Consider the following 7,301-nt stretch of genomic DNA (forward strand, 5'->3'; position numbering starts at 1 on the left):
TGCCCTCACAGGCTCCCCCGACACCGTGATATATCTCGAGGAAAAGCGTGTTGTGATTGTGGCGAGTGTTCGCTTCGCATCTGATCGTGTTTCGCTGCTTCCTCACCGCGGGGGGAAACCTTTCAGCGGGAACAACGAAGGCCACGCCGTCTTTCTGCACCGATTACTAGCTTTAGTGCAGTGATTTATAATATTACTTTGAGTCTTTGTTATATTGTGAAGCGTTTATTTTGTACTGATGACAGACTAAATCCTTAATTTGATGAGAATAGTTTGATCTTCTGGTTTGTGTCCATTGAGTTACACATAAAAAGAGACAATATTGGCAAAATTGATCAAAAGTTGCGTTAAGTGCATTTATAATGTTACAAAATATTCTATTATTATTTAAAATAAATGCTGTTCTTTTGAACTTTCTATTCATCAAAGAATTCAGAAAAATAAATGTGTTACGGTTTCTACATACATATGAACTGTTTTCAACATTGATAATAATCATAAATGTTTCTTGAGCATCAGATCATCATATTATACTGATTTCTGAAGGATCATGTGACACTGAAGACTGGAGTAATGATGATAAATTCAGCTTTGATCTCAGGAATAAATTACACTTTACTATATATTCACATAGAAAACAGCTGTTTTAAATTGTAATAATATTTCAGATTTTTTACTGTATTTTTTAATCAAATTAATGCAGCCTTGGTGAGCAGAAGACTTTTATCAGAATCATAACGCAAATGTTTGAATTCTATTTTTACTGTATTTTGAACACAATTTTACTCTTCTTTACTTTTATTTTAAAGTCTAAAGTCCCCCTGAGATGAAAATCCAGTTTTTAATGTTGTTTATGTGTCTATGTGGTGTTTTTAATCTGCTTTAATAAGACAAAACGTGTGTAAGTTCATAAGTGGACGGCATTGCTGAGTATTTTCTGCTTAAAACTGCAGTGAACCAAAGACAGTCTCAAAAACACGGTTTGAAATCGCTGGTGTTTCTGACGCCACAAACTACCTTGTAACCAATCAGATCAACGTCTTGTAACGCTTTTGTTTAAATAAAAGGGGCCGGATAGCTTGCCCAAATGGTTGTAGTCAGGTGTAAGCAAAGTAAGAAGACTGATATTCCACAGTGGTGATTTATTATCAGCGTCGTCGTCGATCCCACGCACACATGGGCAGTTTGCAAAACACGAACAACAACTGCGTTACTTAATAGAAATAAACATCAGAAATAATAAACGGGCTTGCACACATACATGCGATGTTCATACAGCTCGCGCTCCTCACAACGATTGCCCACTCTGAGGCCATGTCCACACGGACACGGGTATTTTTATAACCGGAGTTTTTCCTCCTGCGTTTTTGAAAAAATCTCCGTCTACATGAAAACGCAAAAACACGCTATCAAGCGCCATCAAGAGCATTCCACACCAGCAGGCGGCGATATAACCCTAACCGTAAAGCCACGTTGGCCCATCAGAAGCCGTCAGCGGCGCACAATCTGACGTCAAACACAGCGGATAACGGCGCACATTTTGACGTCGCAAGGCAAAAACTCCGGTTTTACTGTCTACACGACAACACTGCAACCGGCGTTTCTGAAAATCCTCATCCTGGCAGGGGTTTTCAAAAATGTTCGGCTTCAGTGACCTGATACTGCGTTTCCGTGTGGACAAACGGGCGAACCGCGTAAAAAAAAGTCACGGTTATAAATACCCGTGTTCGTGTGGACAAGGCCTGAGAGAGGGATTAACAGAGTGAGTTGCACCTTAAAGGCGCAGTACCTAATTCTACTTGTTACAGTGTGATCGTCAACCAGTGGATCTCTGAGTGAGTGAGTGGAGGCGGGGCTCATTTGCATATTCATAGAATCGCGTATACTAAATGAGGCTTTACATTCAAGCTATTTCAAGGCATGACGAATTTCTTTACGAAGAAAAAACATTTAAATATGTAATTTTGGTGATCAAAGATGAGTTTTAAGGGGGACTTTAAGCAAATCTAGAAAACTTCTCAACAGAAGTGTACAGTTACTTTGATATAACATTACTCATAGCATTTTATGAGATCAAATGAGGTCAAGCCGCCCACTCTTGAGCTCCAGCGGGCGAAGCTAAACACTAAGTGCTAGTAGACGACACACGAGGGACAGTGTACTTGCCATCACAGCAGGTTAATAGTCAAGTTCACGCTGCATTTCTGAGTGCACGGATATGACACACGGAGGATGAAGAAGGGAAAAGCGCAGTGATGTAAAGGTCAGGAGCGTTATCCACTCAAGGAGGCCATTTAAACAGCTAATCGCACACGTTTATGGCATGCCCCGTTATTTGAAGAGGACTCAGCAGGTGGAGCCGCCGACCCGCTCGTATTTGAAGAGACTTATCAAGGCTGAGGAAATGTCACGGCTCTGTAAATCATAGCCTTCAGGATTGGGGATGATGGCGTAGGTGTTAATCGGCACGTCCCGTTAGGAGAAGATTCGCCACACGCTTTGACAGCTCGCGATGAAGACGGTGATAGCGGTTCTGATCGCGTACATGCTAACATGACAGTCCTGATTCCTCTGGACAGATGAGATGATGTGTATGATGATGATGCTTCACTCACTGTATTTCCTCTTGCTTATATTGCAGTGATGTGCGATTTGCACAATTAATGTCAATGATTTAAATTTTTCTTGAGTAGTGAATGAACACAGCAGTAAAAATCAGCATCGTATACATAATCACATCTAAGGGCCCTATCTTGCACCCAGCGCAATTGACTTTGTACACCGGCGCATGTATCATTTCTATTTTTCAGATCGACTTTTCCCTCCACAGACAGATAAATTTGGCAATGAACTTGCGCTCGAGGAGGGACTTCTGAATCTCAGAAGTTTCTCATGAATCTCAGAAGTTTCTCATGAATCTCAGAAGTTTCTCATGAATCAATAGAACGTAGAACATAGCGGCGCTATGCAGAGATATACATAATAAAGGCTAGATGTCTTACGGCGGAGTCTCTAACGGCATCACCGGCGGCCATCTTGTCACAGGCAAGCTTTCTGGCGGGCTCTGTGGTTCCTGATGTACAAATCCTCTTATCTCGCTGAAATCTTGACGGATTTACAAACGGTTTGGTTTCTTGCAAACGTTATTAACGTGGCTATAATTCTGGATACATGTTGAAATATATAATATTATAATTATTCATAAGTATGCAGTGTCATAACTACATCTCTGACGTTTATAACAGACCAACCCGTTTGAAAATCGGTAGAAAATTGAGCAAGATATGGTTATTTAAAAAGTACATGCACCATTAAAACACAATGTTACGAGTGAGCGAGCTGACTGTGACAAGATGGCCGCCAGATGCTGACGTCGACCTCCATTGGCCAGCAGCGCGGATGAGACATCTAGCCTTTATTATGTATATCTATGGCGCTATGCAGTTTTGGAAATGTCTTCGCTATATTCTTGCTTTTTGCTCGCAGTTCTCTATAGAGCACAGCTTCGGGATAGATATTTGACAAGGCGGTAATCCATCCGCCGGAAAGCGTACCTTCCCCGCGGGCCGCCATTGGCTAGCAAGCCATCACCTGCTGTCAGTGGTGTAGTCTACGTGATACGCAGGTATACGCCGTATACCCACTAGGAAATGCCAAGAATTTCCGTATACCCACTAAAAAAAGCGTGAGGATACGTAACAACTTCGTTTTGTGACAGAACTTTCACCTTTCATTCATAAATTCACCGCATCTGTGTTTGCAATGGACACAGATCAAATCGCGGAATCCACTCACAACTGTATAAAGCAGAACGTCACGGAATTTGGTAATTTTTTGAATGAATAAATCAAAAGTAGGGCTGTACAATGAATCAAATCTCGACTAGTGTCTGTGAATATTAAAAACTCAAAGAGACTGCAGTTGTTCAACGCGTCTCTGGGAATGAGCGCTCAATGTGTGCTCTACTACACACACACACTGAAGCAAGCGCGTGCTTATGTCAGCGCTTCACTGTAGCTATGAGGACATGATGTAGGCTACACACATGTGAACTTCATCACAGAGCTGCTATGAGAGTCACTTCATGAGAATTTCACCATTTCATTTGATAAAACTATCGTCATTCATTCGTATCATACACACAGAGAATGTCTTTTGGACAACCTGTCAAAATAAAAGTTCGGTATAAACTCAAAGAAATGATGAAAGAAATTGCACAGTAAAATGTACTGTAAAATAATAATAATAATGAAATCTATTAAAACTTATTTTAAAAAGGAATATCACACAAATGTTCATACATGTTTTAATTTAAACAGTAAACTTGCCAAAACAATAACACCATTTTCTTTCAAAAGCACCATTTCTAAAAGTAAATTTGTATTTGTGCCTATAATGTTTTTTTATTTTATTATTATTATTGTCAGCTGATAAAACCTGTGCTTCAGGGACCATATTCACATAACATATAAGGCTAAATGTAGCTCTTAACTGGCTGAGTTAAATGGTGATTAACCCTAAACAGTAGAAAATCAGTCCAGTCTCCTCAGCTGTAAATTTCATTGGCTGTTAAAGTCTTGTGTTGCTTATAATAAATTGACATGTTGATAAAACTTAGTCTCATAATGCTCTCAATTACATGTCGTTGCAGGCTACTGTATTACTGTATCACTGTATTAGTGAGTGTGGTGGTGCTTATGGGGTGATGAGACGGGTTAGTATGAGACGGGTTAGGCGGGGGGGTCACAGTATACTCACTACAAAAAACTAGACTACACCACTGCCTGCTGTTAGCATTCCATTCACTCCCATTCATTTTGGCGTCACTTTTCTATTCAAGAAAAGAAAAAAAAATTCTACACCTGATCTATTCAAGTATTATAATGTATATTATAAATGTGGTTACGATCATTCATGAGATCATGCAATGCTAAGTGAGAATACTCTGACACATGCAGGCTTGAAAGAAAGAGTTCTCCTCTCGGACTGTGAGGAATCTGCTCTTGAAGAAGAGCGTTCACTTCTTCTCTGGTGAAGCCGGTGAGCGAGGGATCTGCACGCCGACTGAATGCTAATGCTGTGTCCAGATCCTCTACGGGCCACAGTTATCTTTAATTGTATGGAGTTTCTCTTCACTCTGACCTGAGATCAGTGCGCTGAGAGCTAGCGGAGGCCGCGTGATCCCGGGAGACTCGACCCGTTCCTCGACCGGGACACCGGACCATCTGCTAAACAGAGACCAGGATCCCGTCCAGATCCAGGCCAGCCGGGGGAACAGAACACATGACCTGCAGAGAACAGCCGGAGCTGCAAGCTGATTGGTCGACACAGAAGACACGCCCCCCAATGCATATTCATGGAATACAAAAGATAAAAAATACACTCATATCTTGTGTACGTGGTAAAAAGAAACAAATATTTAAAAAGAATAAAAAAATAGACCATGGTATTAGCATCAGGTATCAAGGTTCCCACAGTATATGTAACTATATAGAATATATAAATAAATAAATAACCAGTATTTTGATTGGTCGAAGCGGAATCTCCCAATATGTGGTATACTTTAAAATAATACCATGGTATTAACATCACTTACAAAAAAAGGTTCTACCACAGTTTTGAACATACATTTCAGTACCATTGTGTATTTTAAAGTGGAAATCAGTTTATTAAATAATGTAAACTTGACTTTAAAAATATCATAGCACCATTACTGTACTATGGTATGTTACTGTATTTAAAAGGGATTTTACTCTAATCTACTGCCAGTGTTATTTTAGTATCATTGAGTAGTTATTATTAATATTTTGAATTTGTATTTTCTGTTTTCATTTTAAATTTACTTAATTTTCTTAGTTTTGATAGAGTTTGATAGTTTTGTGTGTGTGTGTGTGTGTGACAGAGTGTGTGTGTGTGTGTGTGTGTGTGTGTGTGTGTGTGTGTGTGTGTGTGTGACAGAGTGTGTGTGTGTGTGTGTGTGTGTGTGAGTGACAGAGTGTGTGTGTGTGTGTGTGTGTGTGTGTGTGTGTGTGTGTGTGTGTGTGTGTGTGTGTGTGTGTGAGAGAGTGTGTGGGTGTGTGAGTGACAGAGTGTGTGTGTGTGTGTGTGTGTGCATGTGTGTGTGTGTGTGTGTGTGTGTGCGTTACAGAGTGTGTGTGTGTGCGCGCGTGCGTGTGTGTGAGTGAGTGTGTGTGTGTGTGTGTTTGTGCGTGCGTGTGAGAGTGAGTGAGTGAGTGAGTGACAGAGTGTGTGTGTGTGCGCGCGTGTGTGTGTGTGTGTGTGTGCGTGCGTGTGTGTGAGTGAGTGACAGAGTGTGTGCGTGTGTGTGAGAGTGAGTGACAGAGTGTGTGTGTGTGTGTGTGTTTGTGCGTGCGTGTGTGTGAGAGTGAGTGAGTGAGTGACAGAGTGTGTGTGTGTGTCGCACTTTAAATTACCATTGTGTTTGAAATGTTCTATATAAATAAACTTTAAACAAATAAACATTGTATTGCCATAAATGTATATTAATTAATTTAACATGGTATTTATAAAAATATGGTAAATATAGTAAAACATATGCCATGATCCATGCAAAGCACCTCAAAACATATCATTTTAAAGTTGCTTATGAGAATTTTGATATTGTGTGAAAGTTTGTTTTGTCTTTATTTTATCTAGTGAACCTTATAAGTTACTTTGGGGTATTTTTATATTGATATTTTGTGACTTTGTATTGCCAATATTTGTTTAAGCATTGTTTAAACAAATAAATGTGTATTATTATTATTTTTAACAGTTCTTTATTGTAAGTGTACACTATGAAGTGTGCTTTATTGTTCATGCCAGATCCAATGAAAGCAAAGGAATAGTGTGCTTACTATATGAATAAATCAGAAATAAATAAAAAAGTACCATGTGGAAGTGATTATGTTCATTTGTGAAGTTTGCTTGTATTTCTGTTATCAAAATGGCATCAGAAACTGTAGTTCAATATAAAAAAATAATAGTTTTCAACATTTTGTCCACATTCCATTAACTATCGTTCCTTCAGGCGTACAAGCTTCAGCCTCGAGTTTCTTTGAGAAGTTCTACTTTCTCGAGTCCTCGGGGTCCCGGTGCTTACAGTCTGTGAAATGAGGTGATGCCTTTAAATAGTTGAGGTTCAGGGGTCGTCGAGGGGTTAAATGACTGTCAAAACTGTGTGAACGCACACTATTAACTCATTTACATATTCATGAGAACGGAGAAGATCAAACCGTCCGGAGGCTTGAGGAGGAGAAGAGCAAACACTCAGGAGATCAGCTGCTGCAAAACTGGACACA

Source organism: Phoxinus phoxinus (genome assembly GCF_949152265.1).
Source record: "Phoxinus phoxinus genome assembly, chromosome: 14".
NCBI classification, from domain to species: Eukaryota; Metazoa; Chordata; class Actinopteri; order Cypriniformes; family Leuciscidae; genus Phoxinus; species Phoxinus phoxinus.